We start from the raw sequence: 15,222 nt of genomic DNA, 5'->3' as shown, positions 1-15,222 counted from the left end.
CTTAATTTGAGGTTGACAACAGTACCCCCTAGGGTTCCCCACTGCTCTTCTGACATGTCTGTGTGGCCAGTCCATTACAAATGCTGGCCCCTCCTACATGCAAATGGCTTGTTTTGGACATTTTTAATTTGGATGTCTTTTCGATAATGACAAAACAAATATGTCTAGCTGGTCAAAACATCTAGGGCTCCTTTTAAGAAGGTGCGTTAGGGCCTGAACACGTGGAATAGCGTGCGCTAAAATGCCACGCGCTATCCTCTACCGCCTCCTCTTGAGCAGGTGGTAGTTTTTCGGCTAGCGCGCGCAAATCTGGTGCGTGCATTAAAAACGCTAGTGCACCTTCGTAAAAGGAGCCCCTAGTTGAGCCATTTTTGAAAAAAGATAGACGTCTTGTGGGTATGAAAATGGATATTTTCTGCACCCAATTTTTGGACATTTTTCTCTAAACATCCAAAGTCAGACTTAGATGTCTTATTGAAAATGCCCCTTCACGTCTCAGAGGAATTTGTGTTTTCATTGGGAATGTTTTTAAAAAGACATTTTTTCCCAAATTTGAAAGAAAGCAGTTTCTGCGTTGGTATAAACTACAAGTGCACTAATCACTCTGTGGACTTTGAAGAAAATTTCAAAGTATGTGCATGTTGTCACTTTGGAAATTACCAAGGAAAAGTACTTACATACAGCAAATTGATGCCTGTTGATTTGCACTGGCATTTTGACCGACTTAAGAATACATGCACTCATTTGAAAATTCAAATATAGGCAAACCTTTTCCTAATGGAATCTTCTCTTCATGCAGTAGGGGAACATAAGTGTAAAGTGGCCCTATATATGCACTTCTACCTATTTGTATAAAAGCACTGTTTTACTTAAGAACATGGCTGTCACAATGATCTTCCCTATGAATTTGAACTAGCAGCTGCCAACATTTTAATACACAATTTCTCTACCCGATAGTACAGTTTTCTATCAGCTGTCTTGCATCCCTTCACTTTTTTTACTTTTTTTTAACTTTTTTTGGGACCCTCAGCGCCACCACTCAGAGCTCAATTAGATTTCATTGCTCTAAGCTTTATGTGCCAGCTCCTCATCGGTTCCCTTAATTTAATTTCAATCTTATACGTTTATTGCCTCCCTCCCGTCCCCATTCTACCTTTTCTATTATCCGCCACTGTATCTGCTCAATTGTGTGTTGATGTTGTGAGATAAAAAAATCTAGAGTGCTGACATAAATGTTCCCTTTACATTTCCTTTAATAATTAGCTTATGGCATTAAGTCACTGCAGTGGTGCTGATGTGTATTAAGCCGATTCAGGATTAGTTAGGCTGAACCGGAAGCCTTCCCTCTGACATGGGAGTGTCAGTGGGGAGCTGCTGCACAGGGGTATGGGAAGGAGGGATGGAAAACTGCTGCATGGATGGGGGGATGGGAGGGAGGGATGGAAAACTACTGCACAGGGATAGGAGGGTTGGAAAACTACTGCACAGGAGGATGGGGAGCGTTGGAAAGTTGATGCATAGGGGGATTGAAGGATAGGAAAAATGCACATGGGGAGAATTGTTGGGGTGGAAGAGAGGAAGGGAGAGATGAAACAAAAAGGTAGACAGGAGTTGGAGGGAAAAATCCTGCATATGGTGGAGGGGAGGGAGACATGCATGAAGAGAGAGGGAGAAATGTTGGACATAGAGTAGAGCTGACAGAGAGATGGTGCATGGGGAGAGAGAAAGAAATGTTACACATCATAATGGAGGGGAGAAAGGGAAAGATACTGCATGGTAGGGAATAGAGAGGTTGTGGGAAAGAAACAAATGTTGGATATGACAGTTTAAGGTAGAAAAAATTATTTTCTATTCTGTGATTTATGTTGGATTTGAAATGTGTATCCTGCCCCAGCTGGTGTTAGACAGAGAGCATGAGCTAGGACCTAACAGAGAAAGGAAAAGTCTGTGTTTGTTTATTTTGTTTTCATCATAGCACCAGTGTGGGAATGGAGAGGGTGAAGGGGGATGGGATGGGTGGAAAGACTACAAAACTAACCCGCCAGGATGTTTGAAAAAAACAAACGCCCAATTGGGCGGGAAAATTGAATTGAATCTCAAAATTTTTTCCCCTGAATTGGGCAGCACTAGTGTCCAGAAATAATAGGGTGAGGGGAGGTATAGGTAATGTGACCATTTATTTTTTTCATCAATTAATATTCAGCCCTGCCCCCAATTTCTTCCATTCATTTTTCATGTACACACAATTAGCTTATTAATTCATAATGGTAAACATAAAATTTTTTTAAAAAACAAAGCACGCTGTACACAGAGAAAATGTTAATTATCATTTACGAGTTTCGGGTTTTTTCCAAGATGTCAAGGCAGATGACTTTAAAATATGCAATGTCAGTAACTATAGAAAAATAGACAAATATAGTGTAAAATATAGATAGCAAATATAAATTCTCAAAACGGACACATTTTGATCATTAAATTTAAAATAAAATAATTTTTCCTACTTTTGTTGTCTGGTGATTTCATGAGTCTCTGGTTGCACTTCCTTCTGACTGTGCATCCAATCTTTCTTTCGTATCCAACATTTCTTTCACAATCCAGCCAGGTCTCTCTCTCTTTTCCCTCTGTTACCCTCCCCAGATCCAGTGTTGGTTCTCATTTGTACCTTTGTTCCAGGTCTCCCTCCTCTGTTATGATCTTAAACCTCCCTGTTCTTCCCCAGGGTCTCTCCCTCTCTGTCTGAACCTCCCATAGTCCTGTATCTGCCTCCTGTCTTTCCCCTTTAGTCCAGGCCTTTCTTTCTCTAGTCTTTCTAATCTGTTTACAACGCCCCCCCCCCCCTTTCTGCCTCTTTCTCACCTTCTCCCTCCCAGCAGATTTTAGCATATCTCTCTTCTTTTCTCCCCTCAGATCTGGTATCTGTCTCCTTCCTCTTTTCCTCCTCCCAGTTTTGGTATCTGTCTCCTCTCCTCCCCTCCCCCCCTGCTCAGGCAAATCTTTCTCTGCTCCCTTCCTCCTGTTCTTCCTTCTCAATTTATTTTCTGCCTCTGTCTAAATTCTTTCTTACTATTCAGTCCTCAATTTCCCTCTTTCATTGTGTCTACCTATAGCTTGCCACCTTTTTCCCTCACTTCTTCCAGTATCTAACTCTATCCTCTTCCCTCAATCCAGCATGTGTCCTTTTTTCTTTCTCCTCCCCACTTCCTTCCAGCGTCTGCTCCCCCTCTCCCTCCACTTCCATTCAGTCTGCCCTCCTCTCCCCCACACTTCCATTCAGCGTTTGACCCTCCTCTCCTCCACACTTCCATTCAGCGTTTGACCCTCCTCTCCTCCACACTTCCATTCAGCGTTTGACCCTCCTCTCCTCCACACTTCCATTCAGCGTTTGACCCTCCTCTCCTCCACACTTCCATTCAGCGTTTGACCCTCCTCTCCTCCACACTTCCATTCAGCATTTGACCCTCCTCTCCTCCACACTTCCATTCAGCGTTTGACCCTCCTCTCCTCCACACTTCCATTCAGCGTTTGACCCTCTGTCTTGCCCCTTCTATTCTCTGCCCTTTCCATCCAGTTTCCCCGCCCTCTCTTTCTTCCATATGGTATCTTCCCTCTTTCTATGCTCTTTCCATAAACTGTCTCCTTTGTACATGATTCATTTCAGCTTTACCCCCTCTCCATTTTTCTGTCTCCCGTTGAAAATGGGACGTATGGTCACCTTAGGTATAGGCTTAGAAACAGGGGAAGAACCTAATGAGACAACCATTCTAAACTAATATAAAAATGTATTTCTATATTGAAAATACCTTACAATTCACTGTGGTATACAAATTGGTAGACAGTCTAATTCATTGACTCAAATTCGGAATGAAAGGACAAGGAGTGACAGGAAATTGACTAGAAACTAAGAGGGTGGTAAAATTGCCTTTAAGAGTGAAAGGACAAGATAAAGAAAAGCAATAGCAAACAAAAGACGTCCTCTTGTTATTCTTCCTTCCAAACAAAACATAAATAAAACTTGTTGGTTGTAGTCCAAGGTGTGTTTTTCTCACCTAGCCATACTTCCTTGGTCCCTAGTGTTCCCTTGTTTGGAGCAGATCCTCCATGCCTATCCCAGACTTTCCTGAGTTGCTACTGTTTTGCCTTCCACGTCTGCATTGAATGCACTACTATACTATCATAAAGAAATATATTCCGATTTTATTCCTATGCTTACTCCTCTGAAACCTCAGACCTCATATTCTAGAATTTGTAAAGAGAGCATGCAGACAGCGCTTACTGTCTCTGCACCCTGTTCCCCCTCCCTCCCTCCCTGCCCTGCCAGTCTCTGTACCCAGCCCCCCTCCCTCCCTGCCCTATCAGGGTCTGTACCCTTTCTCCCCTCCCTCCTAATGCCTTGCAGGCCCCCACAGGCCTTCCATAAGTCCTAGTGTTCCAGCGATGGGCCATGACAGCAGGGATCTCTCCCGCCACTTGTCCTAGCCAATTCTAAGAATTTTTACATTCTTCTCGCCCCCTCCGCATACCTTTAGAATCACTGGTGATCCAGCGGTGAATCACAGCAGGAGCGACCTTCTTTCCCTCCTGCATGTGCAGAGTTGCTAGCTGACTGGCTGCCGCGAGTACTAATTTTCAGTGGTACTTCTCTGAGAAACTCCCTGACCCTTACTTGTACTGTTGTACTGAGCATGGACTATCTCTTGAATGTTTAATGCACAGCACTGAGTATGTCTAGTAGTGCTATAGAAATGATAAGTAGCAGCAGTACTTGCTGTTTATTGCCAGTACAAATTTGTGGTTAGTGGCTAAGTGAAAACTGGCTATTTGGGGGGCATTTCCAGGGCAGACTCATCAATCGCCCTGTTAAAGTGTTGATATTAAGCACTTAACTGGCCAAGGAACCACGTTAATGGGGCTGCATAAATCACTACAGGGTTCATTATCAAAAAATAAAAACATCCAAAAAATTAGATAATTGGGAGATGGACAGATACCTGCTGCCAAAGCATCCAAAGCACATAATCAAAACATAACAAAAAAAGCATCACATAACTCTAGTTGCTGAAATCAAGACATCTGCAAAGTGGGTGGTCCATGGGTGTGTGACCTAAGTATGAATATCCAGGAATAAAGCTGCTGCTGACTGAATATTCACCTCATTATTTTTATGGTGAACTATCAAATGGAACTGGTGATACCAAATATATATTTCTGTTCTTTCCTAATTTTCTAATTTTGCTATGTAGATTGCAGGGAAGATGTCTTGATTAGTTCAGTTCTCACTGACAATCCTTGTAGTTTTGAGCAAGTTGGTTCAACCCCTACTGTGTCGGGTAATAATTTTCCCTCTCCCTCTGTTACTAATCCACGGTAGAGGTTTTTACAGTGGTATGCAGCACTAAATGCTCCAACGCTGCTCCGATGCTCATAGAATTCTATGAGATTCGGAGCATTTACCGCCCCAGGCCACAGTAGAAACCTGTGCTGCGGCTTAGTAAAAGGAGGGGGGGGGGGGTGTTTAAATTTGTAAGCTCTTTGGAGATAGGGAAATACTACTATACCTGAATGTAACTCACCTTGAACTACTGTTGGAAAGGTGTCAGCTCCATCCAAAGATGATGATGGAAAATATTTCTACATTTTCTTTCTATTCTGTGTAAAAATCTTTATCTTCTGAAATGCCAGTCGAATAGATGAAATTTTGAGTAATATGGAACAAACTTTTTAAAGCAGATGCAGAAATGCACTTGAAGATTATAGTTGTTAAAGATAATCAGCAGACTTAATATAAATAAAATTTAGTTATGGCTTTAATCTCAACTAACATTTTTCATTGTTACATTTTTAGTCATATACAAGGAACAAGACAGAAGAAGAGTTGAAAAATGTTGTACGAGTGACTAAAAGCCATTCATCAAACAGCAAATATTAATTGTGGCCATCGGAGCCATAAAGGTAAAAGTTGCTTAGTTTAAATTAAAATATTAATTTTCATTGCTATGAGAGAACTTAATGAATTTCCTTTGGATTTAGGAACCGACTCAAAAACTTACAAGCCAGTATATGAAAGCTTTTCATCCCCCTCCCTTCTTTCAGTATTGTTGCCACAATCAAAATGGGGAGGAGGCCTTCTTCATGATTTACCACAGTTCTGAGGTTTTAGGACCCAATTTACTAAGCTGGTTATTCTCTTCTGTTCTCATCTCTTCCACTTCTAGGGGACTGAAGATGTGTTGTTTGCATAACTCTTATTATGCATAGTTTAGAAGCTAGTTTATAAAATAAAATTTAAGCTTGTGGGGTAGTGGTCTAATAGTACTCTAGAAAAAGGAGAGGAGATATGAGAACATAACTGTTTAGTAGGGGTAGGCAACTCTGGTCTTTGAGGGCCAAAGCTCATGATAATGATTTACTTGCACTTTCCACAATATATGCAAATGGGAATATTTTGAAAAATGACACGCAAGGTCTAGAGTTACCTTTCCTGCCCTAGAGAATGCTTCCATATTTTGAAATAGCTACTAATCGAGGATGAAATCTATTTACACCCCTTTTCTGATACCCCCCAATTCAGTCTGAAGACCCCCTCCCCATTTGCTCACTATTTATAATTCAAAAGGATCACCAGCACAGCAGCTGTTGTCAGTGTGTTGTGCATGCACATAACACAAGCACAACAGCTGAGCCCATATAAAATCAAAACAGTCCTTTGCAGCTGAGCTGGAACTTTTTGTTTTATTTTAATGGGCTCAACTATTGTGCTGTGTTGTGTGCTCACACAGTGCACACACAAAAACCGGGGCTAAAAAAAAATCCCCTCCCGCTAAGTCCTCCCCATGGACAGCCATTCCCCAGCCCTGCTGGACAGCCCTCCCCATAGACAGCCATTCCCCGGCCCTAATGGACAGCCCCCCCACATAGAATACAACACTCCTCTCTTCCATACTTAAAATCAACAGAAGAGATGCCCACTACCTCCTGTCACTGCCTCCCAACCCTCCCCTTACCTTTTTTAGAAGACCCGGCAGGAGGAATGCTCACTCCCTCCTATCGGCAGGCCCACCTCTTTAAAATGGTGGTCCTTCCCCTTCCAAGTTCATCCTGGGGTGCACTGGGAGGGGCCTAAGGCCATGATTAGCTTGAGTGGCTTACTTTCATTTTAGTAAGATCTCTAATTGAGGTAATAGCGTCTATGTCATCCACAGGTAATGTAGGGCCAGGATTCAGCTCTTGGGGTGGGTGTCACACAAGTTTGATTCCTGACATTAGACAGATTCAAAAGGGTAAGGTCTAGCAACTGTATTGCCTTGGGAACTACTAGACAAAAGTTTTCCTTTATTTGGGTTCTTGTGTAGTCTTTAGAATTTTTTTTTTCCATTTCAGCAGCAGTGTGTTCCCCCTCCTCCCCCCCATGCCATCTACAATGTGCACTAATGAACATTAGTGCATTTATTAATGGCATGGAAAAATTTTAGATTTTTTTTTGTCCTGTAGTTCCTAGTGAAAAAGAGAACACCTCCACCCTGTAAAAAAAGGTGTGATACAAAATCTGACATTTCCATTGTCATTTCAAATAAACACATATCTCTAATATTGTCTTTGGAGAAAAATGGGCTACTTGTAGACCAAGAACTTGTATTGTAGTAGCCTAAATACTTTGAAAGAGGCTGCATAATACCTTCATTAGTTGTTGGGTTTTTTTTTTAATTGGGGATTCTTATTATTAATTTAATCCATACTCTTTGCCAGCCTCCTCCCAGTTGCACATTTTTTCACTATGTAAAGATTTCAAGAGGGTGTGGTAGGGCAAAAATCGACACATGCATTCCCTTTATAAAATGTGGAAAAATCCCTTTTGTGTTTTACACTAATTCAGCCTCACACACATCCTTTATAAACAGGCTTGTTATACAAGAAATTACATTTCTCCCTCAGTATTCACGGTTTCAGCATTCGCAGTTTTGATTATTCACATTTTTAGCTTGCTGGCTCCTCCCCCAAAATTACATCAGCTTGCATACAGAAATCGCTGATTCCTAGCATTTACAGAGAAAATCGCTGATTCCCAGCACTTTCTTAACCGTGTTTTGCCTATCCTTCAGGAACAGACCAGGTCTCCCACCATGTTATTCGCGGTTTCACTATATTCACAATGGTTTTTAATAGAAAATAGCAAATAACATATGAGAAAGTTATTCACAGTTTTTCTGTATTAGCGGTTCTGTTAATCCCCTATCACAGCGAATACGGAGGGAGAAGTGTAAATGATAAATCCTCCTTTCTCATTTTTTATTTGTATTTTTATTAAAAAAAAACAAAACCCAAATTAAAATGGGACAGTTATACATGGAATGTCCTTATGTACCCATGGAAGTTACAAAATGGCTACATTATATGGAAGCTGCTGGACTTGGGCGCCTCATTTTATCCACATGCACATTTCTGAAATGGCTGCTCCTGCTGTGTGTACCGGCAAATCCACCTGCACTCCTGTACTCTAAAACATCTCTGGGACTGAGCATGTCCTGACCTGGATGTCTCAATTCCAATCTCAACATTCTATATAAAATTGATCTTTTAATATAAATAGAAATCATGTTGGGAGCAACCTCCCCCCAATTGTTTGCATATGTTTTATAAAGATTTAGGGTTTGTTTTGGCTTATCCAATTGGAAACAATATTCTATAAACGTGCCATTTTTTTTTTTAGGCACCAGTAGGTGCTCTATCGGGCGCCTAAGCTAAGTGAAAATCATCATTTAAATGCTAACCGGCACCGGAATCACACCTCTGTAGGTATGCGATTAACATAAAAGGTGGGCGCAGGAAATGTAGACCTTGAAAACCCTGGTCTACATTTCCGGTGCCTACCTTTGCCAAAGACACAATTCTCTAAACCAGGGGTGCCCATACTTTTTTGGTTTGCGAGCTACTTTTAAAATGACCAAGTCAAAATGATCTACCAACAATAAAATTAAAAAAAAAACTACATAGCACACTGTATGCAGAGAAAATGTTAATTATCATTTGGATTTGTGGATTTTTTCAGAGGTCAAGGCAGATGACTTTAAAATATGCAATGCAAAGATAAACACTTTCAATAATGATTACTATGATGTCCTAAACTAAAGATATAAGAAGACATCATAGTAATCATTATTGAAAGTGTTTATCTTTGCATACATTATGTTTTCATGTTATCTGGGTCATTTGTGTTTAAAATATGCAATGTCACCTCAGTAACAACTATACAAAAATAGACAAATATACCACCTCCCCTTTTACTAAACCGCGATAGCGGGTTTTAATGCAGGGAGCTGCACTGAATGTCCCTCATAGGCTCCCTGTGCTAAAAACCACTATCACGGTTTAGTAAAAGGGGGCCATAGTGCAAAATATAGACAGCAGATATAAATTCTCAAAACAGACACATTTTGATCACTAAATTGAAAATAAAATCATTTTTCCTACCTTTTTTCCTGGTGATTTCATGAGTCTTTGGTTGCACTTCCTTCTTCTGTAAATCCAATACACTTCTCCCTCAGTATTCTCGGGGGTTAATAATAATAATAATAGAATTCCCTCTCTAACCCAGCTGAAAAGATAGATAAGTTCCTTACTCTCACCATCCAATAGGCCTTAGCCCGGGAGACAGAATTATTCTTCTCAGCACGAAAGATATGAATTCCCTTGGTACAGGAACAAGAGTTTGTCAGCCACTGGTCCAGCTGTAAATTAGGTTGGCAGCAAAGGTTTCCTTTATGTGATAGATTCCAGATCTGTTTAAAGTCCGGTTTTCTCTCTCTCAGGCAGAGAGTCACAAGAGGTAACTTTCCAGGTTTTAATTATTATAGAAGATACACAAAGAAACCTATGATAAAATGCAAGTTCACTCACTTCCCAGCATAGACTAAATTAATAATTAGCACATTTCACTTGGATCTCGTCAGATGACCTCTCCGGACCAATCCAGAAACATAACTTTGATGAATAGCCTTTCTGTATAGAGTCTCGTACAGGCTGAAACAGAGGCGCCTTCGTTAGATAAGACCAGCACATGAGCCATGACTCCCCCAAGATTCACATAGGCAGAGCATGTAGGCATAGCTGGATGTCCTTAACTAGAATACAATTCTGGTACATACCCAGAATGCATCAGGCAGAAACAGCAAAGATGTTTTTTCTTTCTCTTCTTGCAAGGTTCAGGCTGGAATGATTTCTTGCAGACAACGGTTCAGGCTTTATGATGTCAGAGAGGCCTAACCTTCAGGTGAAAATAAGGAAACACCCCTACAAGCTGGCCTGCAAATGTTTAAAATTCACAAATAACTTTTTGGCCTGCTCTTACCCACCCCTGCCTCCCTCCCGCCTTCTCCCCGGCATCCCGGACTTTACCTGGTGGTCAAGCGGGCTTTCGGGAACTCACGGCAGACATTTCTTATGAGTGATCTGCACGGGGTAGGAGCGTAGGAAGATAGCTCCTGCCTTGAAAGCCCGCTAGACCACCAGGTAAGGTACGGGATGCTGGGGGTAGGCGGGAGGGAGGCAGGGAAGGCCCGGAAAGCAGCTTTATTTATTTTATTTAAAAAATCGTGAATAACTGAATCTGCGGATACTGAAACTGTGGATTCAGAGGGAGAAGTGTATTTCTTTCTGCCCCTCCCCTTTACTTTCTGTCTCTCTTTCTTTCTCTTTCCCCTGCCCCCCTCTTTATTTTTGTCTTTTCTCTCTCCCACTGCCTGCCTGTATGTCTTTCTCTCTCCCCCTGCCCACCTCTTTTTCTGTCTTTCTTTCTTTCTCCCCCTGCCTGCCTGTCTTTCTTTCTCTCTCCCCCTGCCCCCCCAAGCCATCGCGCTGATTTCTCCACTTCCCCGATTCTTTCTCTCTTCCTGCCCCCCCCCAAGCTACCATGCCAAATTCTCCCTGCTTCCCCGAGCCAGGCCTGGTGCTTACAAGCATCGGGCCCACAAGCCTTCACCTCTGACATCAATTCAAACATCGGAGAGGAAGTTCCAGCCCAGCCAGGCAGCGATTGGCTGGCCCAGAACTTCCTCTTGGAGATGAAGTCTTGTGGGTCCGGTGCTTGTATGCGTCTGGCCTGGCTCGGAGAGGCAGGAAGAACAAGATTGCAAAAGAAATGCGTTTGACTCGCGTTGCCTTTGCGATCTACTGGTTGGTTGCGATCGACCATGTGGGCACCCCTGCTCTAAACGGTTCCGTCACATGATTGACACACAATCAGTGGTCGCTTTTAAGGCAGCCACTGATTATGTTTAGAGAATACGTGCCTTATTACCTAGTTGATAAAAAAATAAACTTTATAATACCCTTTACATTTGTTAATAATCTAATTGCATTGTAATTTCCTTTTACACTGCATTTGTTTTTTATATACTTGTTGCATTTTGAAATCAGCCTAAATTTCTACAGCACTAAATTTATTAGTTTGAAGAATTGTGGAGTAAATAAAAACATTCACTTTATTTTTAAATGTTCACAAATGGATTATAATTATACATCATTGCATTCTTCATTTTTATGGTCTCTTTTTAGTAATGCTAGATGTTATTTCAGTTAATAAGTAGCATAAAATATTTTTAATTGGATACATAGAATCAAAACTTAATCAACTATGTGCTGTATTGCAAATTAATATATGCAGTAGTATCTCATATCTCCTGTCAGTATCACCCCAAAATTCCTTCCTTGGTCTGGTGATATCTGTGATGTATATTTTGTGCAGCCCTTGACTCTTTCATGCTATCTCTTATTATGGTGCAACATAATAATATCTCTCGGGTCAAAATATATTGGCTTATTTTGGGTAGGCGGTAGTGACTCAGTAGTACTGCAACAGTCTGAAACTTTTCTGATGCAGCACAAACCTGTGACGGCAATGCACAGCAGCTCCAAACAAGATGAGCTATATCACTACAATTAATCAGAAGTCTAGTCAGTGGAGGGGCCAAGTCTCCTAACATTGCTGGGCTTGAGGGTATTTGAGAGACGGGAGATTGAACTGGTTTTGCATTAATCTTAGTCTAATACAGAATAAGTACAGCAGAGGAAAGATGTTGATACCATTAAGCCCAGTGGTCTCGAACTCAAGCCCTTTGCAGGGCCACATTTTGGATTTGTAGGTACTTGGAGGGCCTCAGAAAAAATAATTAATGTCTTATTAAAGAAATGACAATTTTGCATGCAATAAAACTCTTTATAGTTTATAAATCTTTCCTATTGGCCAAGTCTTAATAATAATATTGTAATTTATAGCTAAAGAGCCATATGAAACTGTTTTATTTTACTTTTGTGATTATAATAAACATACCGAGGGCCTCAAAATGGTACCTGGCAGGCCACATGTGGCCCCCAGGCCATGAGTTTGAGACCGCTGCATTAAGCCTGTCTGAAGAGAATATAAAGAATGGAGTTTCTGTTGTAAATCTTATGGGAACTGACCTGCACATGAACGGAAGATAACAATAGATCATCTCAGAGATGAAGAGAAGATCTGATACGGCTAAGCTTGGAAAAGAGAAAGCTGCGGGGAGATTTTATTGAAGTCTACAAAATCCTGATTGGAGTGGAACGGGCACAAGTGGATCGATTTTTCACTCTGTCAAAGATTACAAAGACTAGGGGATACTCGATGAAACTTCAGAGAAGTACTTTTAAAACCAATAGAAGGAAATATTTTTTCACTCAGAGAATAGTTGAGCTCTGGAATGCGATGCCAGAGGTTGTGGTAAAAGCAGATAGCGTAGCTGGGTTTAAGAAAGGTTTGGACAAATTCCTGGAGGAAAAGTCCATAGTCTGTTATTAATACATGGGGAAGTCTCTGCTTGCCCTGGATTGGTAGCATGGAATGTTGCTACTCTTTGGTTTTTGGCCAGGTACTAGTGACCTGGATTGGCCACCATGAGAATGGGCTGGATGGACCATTGGTCTGACCCAGTAAGGCTATTTTTATGTTCTTATATGCTGTTGATATTGGGCCTTAGAGTGAAGGGAAGTGGGAGCAAGAGGCATATTAATGTCTGAGAGATAAGAAGATTTGTGGAAACAGATTAGGGACATTTGCCTGATTGCCAATTACCTTATATACTCAAATATAAACCAATCTAAATATAAATTGAGGTGACCTTCCCCCCTTCCCCCCAAAAAAGAAAAAAAACGATGACTCGAACATAAACCTGAAATTAGAAATTTGGGTGCTCCTGGTGAGCCAGTCTATAAAAACTTGAGAATATCCACTGCTTTTTACTAGGCTAAGCAGCAAAAAAATCTGTTTTATTTTTGGGGGGATTTTACCAGATAATTGTGACCTGGATTGGGCATGCTGGAAACAGGATACTGGGCTTGACAGACCTTCAGTCTGTCCCAATATGGCAACTCTTATGTTCTTAATTAAGAGAATAGGCAACAAGATCTGATGTCCCTTTCTATGTGTACTAAGAGTATGAAAAACAGACCTGAATTCTATAATTACAAACACTTCCTCTTTGCCCTTCTGCGTACAAGCAAGTTCATTTTCATTATAAACCATTCTGGCATTTACACAGACATGGAATTAGAAATGAAATATTCCCCTCCCCCAGCCAGCATCATGCTTACTGTTGGTACCAAAGAAACTTGCTGCTAAACACCATCATGCCTATCCTCCATACAGGCCTCCCCCCACCCCCACCGTGATGAACATTGGCGCCACTGTCCATGCACTCGATCAACGGCATGGCTATTCTCCATTCAACTCCCAATAACTACCAGGGTTGTAATCTTAGGACATTTCCCATACCCCCCCCCCCCCCCACTAAATACATGCCCCCATGATGAACTTTGAATTCGTTATCCTCTGTGCATACAAACCCCCACTGCCACCCCCTCCTCTATGCATGCCCCACTCCATGACATTGCGCTTACCGTTAGTACTGGAAACCAGCTGCCGCCATCAATGCTGTATTCTGATCCGATATGGACTTTGAACATCCGCGCATGCTCAAGGCCTGCATGCTCCTACCTTCTCTGAGAATCTTGGAGGGGACAGGAGCTGGCAGGCTTTGAGCATGCACAAATGCTCAAAGCCCCGCACCGGATCAGACAACAACACTGATATAGGCAGCAGGTTTCCAGTACTAATGGTAAGCATGGTGTCGAGGAGGGAGGCGGCGGGGTTTGTGTACATGGAGGATAACTGCTTTGAGGTTCATCACAGGGGGCATGTATTCAGCCGGGGGGGGGGGGAGGAAGGGGGTATCAGGCTCAAATATAAACAGAGACCCCATTTTTGGGCCCCAAAATCTTGATTTATATTTGAGTATAGACAGTAAATCAGGGGTGCCCAAAAGATCGATCGCGATTGACCAGTAGATCACAAAGGCAATGCGAGTCGATCGCGGAGCCCATCCAAGCTCTGTGATAGACTCGCGTTGCCTTCGCATTCTACCTGCTTCCCCACCACCACCCCTGATGTCAATTCTGACATCGGAGAGGAAGTTCTGGGCCAGCCAATTGCTACCTGGCTGGCCTGGAACTTCCTCTCCGACATCAGAATTGACATCGGATGGAAGGCTGGTTGACCGGCGCTTCTGTTTACCACGTTGGGAAGCAGGAAGAGCTCACAACTTGGCGGGCGGTTTGGGAGCCTATTCCCCGGTGACGGTGGCTTGGGGGAGGAGGGCATGGAGAAAGAAAGACAAAGAAAAGAGCAAGCAGGGAGACAGAAAGAAGGAAACGGAAAGAAAGAAAGGGGCAGGCAGGGAGACAGAAAGAAGGGAAACAGAAAGAAAGGGGCGCCAGGGAGACAGAAAGAAGGGAAACAGAAAGAAAGGGGTGCCAGGGAGACAGAAAGAAGGGAAACAGAAAGAAAGGGGGACCAGGGAGACAGAAAGAAGGGAAACAGAAAGAAAGGGGGGACAGGGAGACAGAAAGAAGGGAGACAGAAAGAAAGGAGGGGGGCAGGGAGAGAGGAAGAAAAAGTTGGGGGAGGGAATGAGGTCTGGAGGAGAAGAAGCATACAGGAGGCTGAAAGAAGGTAAGAAATATTGGATGCATAGTCAGAAGAAGAAAGTGCAACCATAGACTCATGAAATCACCAGACAACAAAGGTAGGAAAAATGATTTTATTTTCAATTTAGTGATCAAAATGTGTCTGTTTTGAGAATTTATATCTGCTGTCTATATTTTGTACTATGGCCCCCTTTTACTAAACAGCAATAACATTTTTTAGTG

At 42.1% G+C, this 15,222-nt stretch overlaps 1 protein-coding gene across 12 annotated transcripts in view; it reads left to right on the top strand.

Annotated features, from left to right (window-relative positions):
• Nucleotides 1–15,222, top strand: part of GULP1 (GULP PTB domain containing engulfment adaptor 1) — a 282,238-nt gene that overhangs the window by 40,802 nt on the left and 226,214 nt on the right. For 9 of the 12 annotated variants that reach the window (XM_033945466.1, XM_033945471.1, XM_033945461.1 and 6 more), the window contains one exon: nt 5,843–5,949. The exons of the other annotated variants lie outside the window; for them this stretch is intronic. The gene's annotated coding sequence lies outside the window, so the exon portion shown is untranslated. The remainder of the gene's footprint in view (nt 1–5,842; nt 5,950–15,222) is intronic. 12 annotated transcript variants of the gene reach the window in all.

The sequence above is a fragment of the Geotrypetes seraphini genome, chromosome 5 (genome assembly GCF_902459505.1).
Source record: "Geotrypetes seraphini chromosome 5, aGeoSer1.1, whole genome shotgun sequence".
NCBI classification, from domain to species: Eukaryota; Metazoa; Chordata; class Amphibia; order Gymnophiona; family Dermophiidae; genus Geotrypetes; species Geotrypetes seraphini.
The sequence above is the reverse complement of the archived record's forward strand: the minus strand, read 5'-3'. Positions and strand labels throughout refer to the sequence as shown.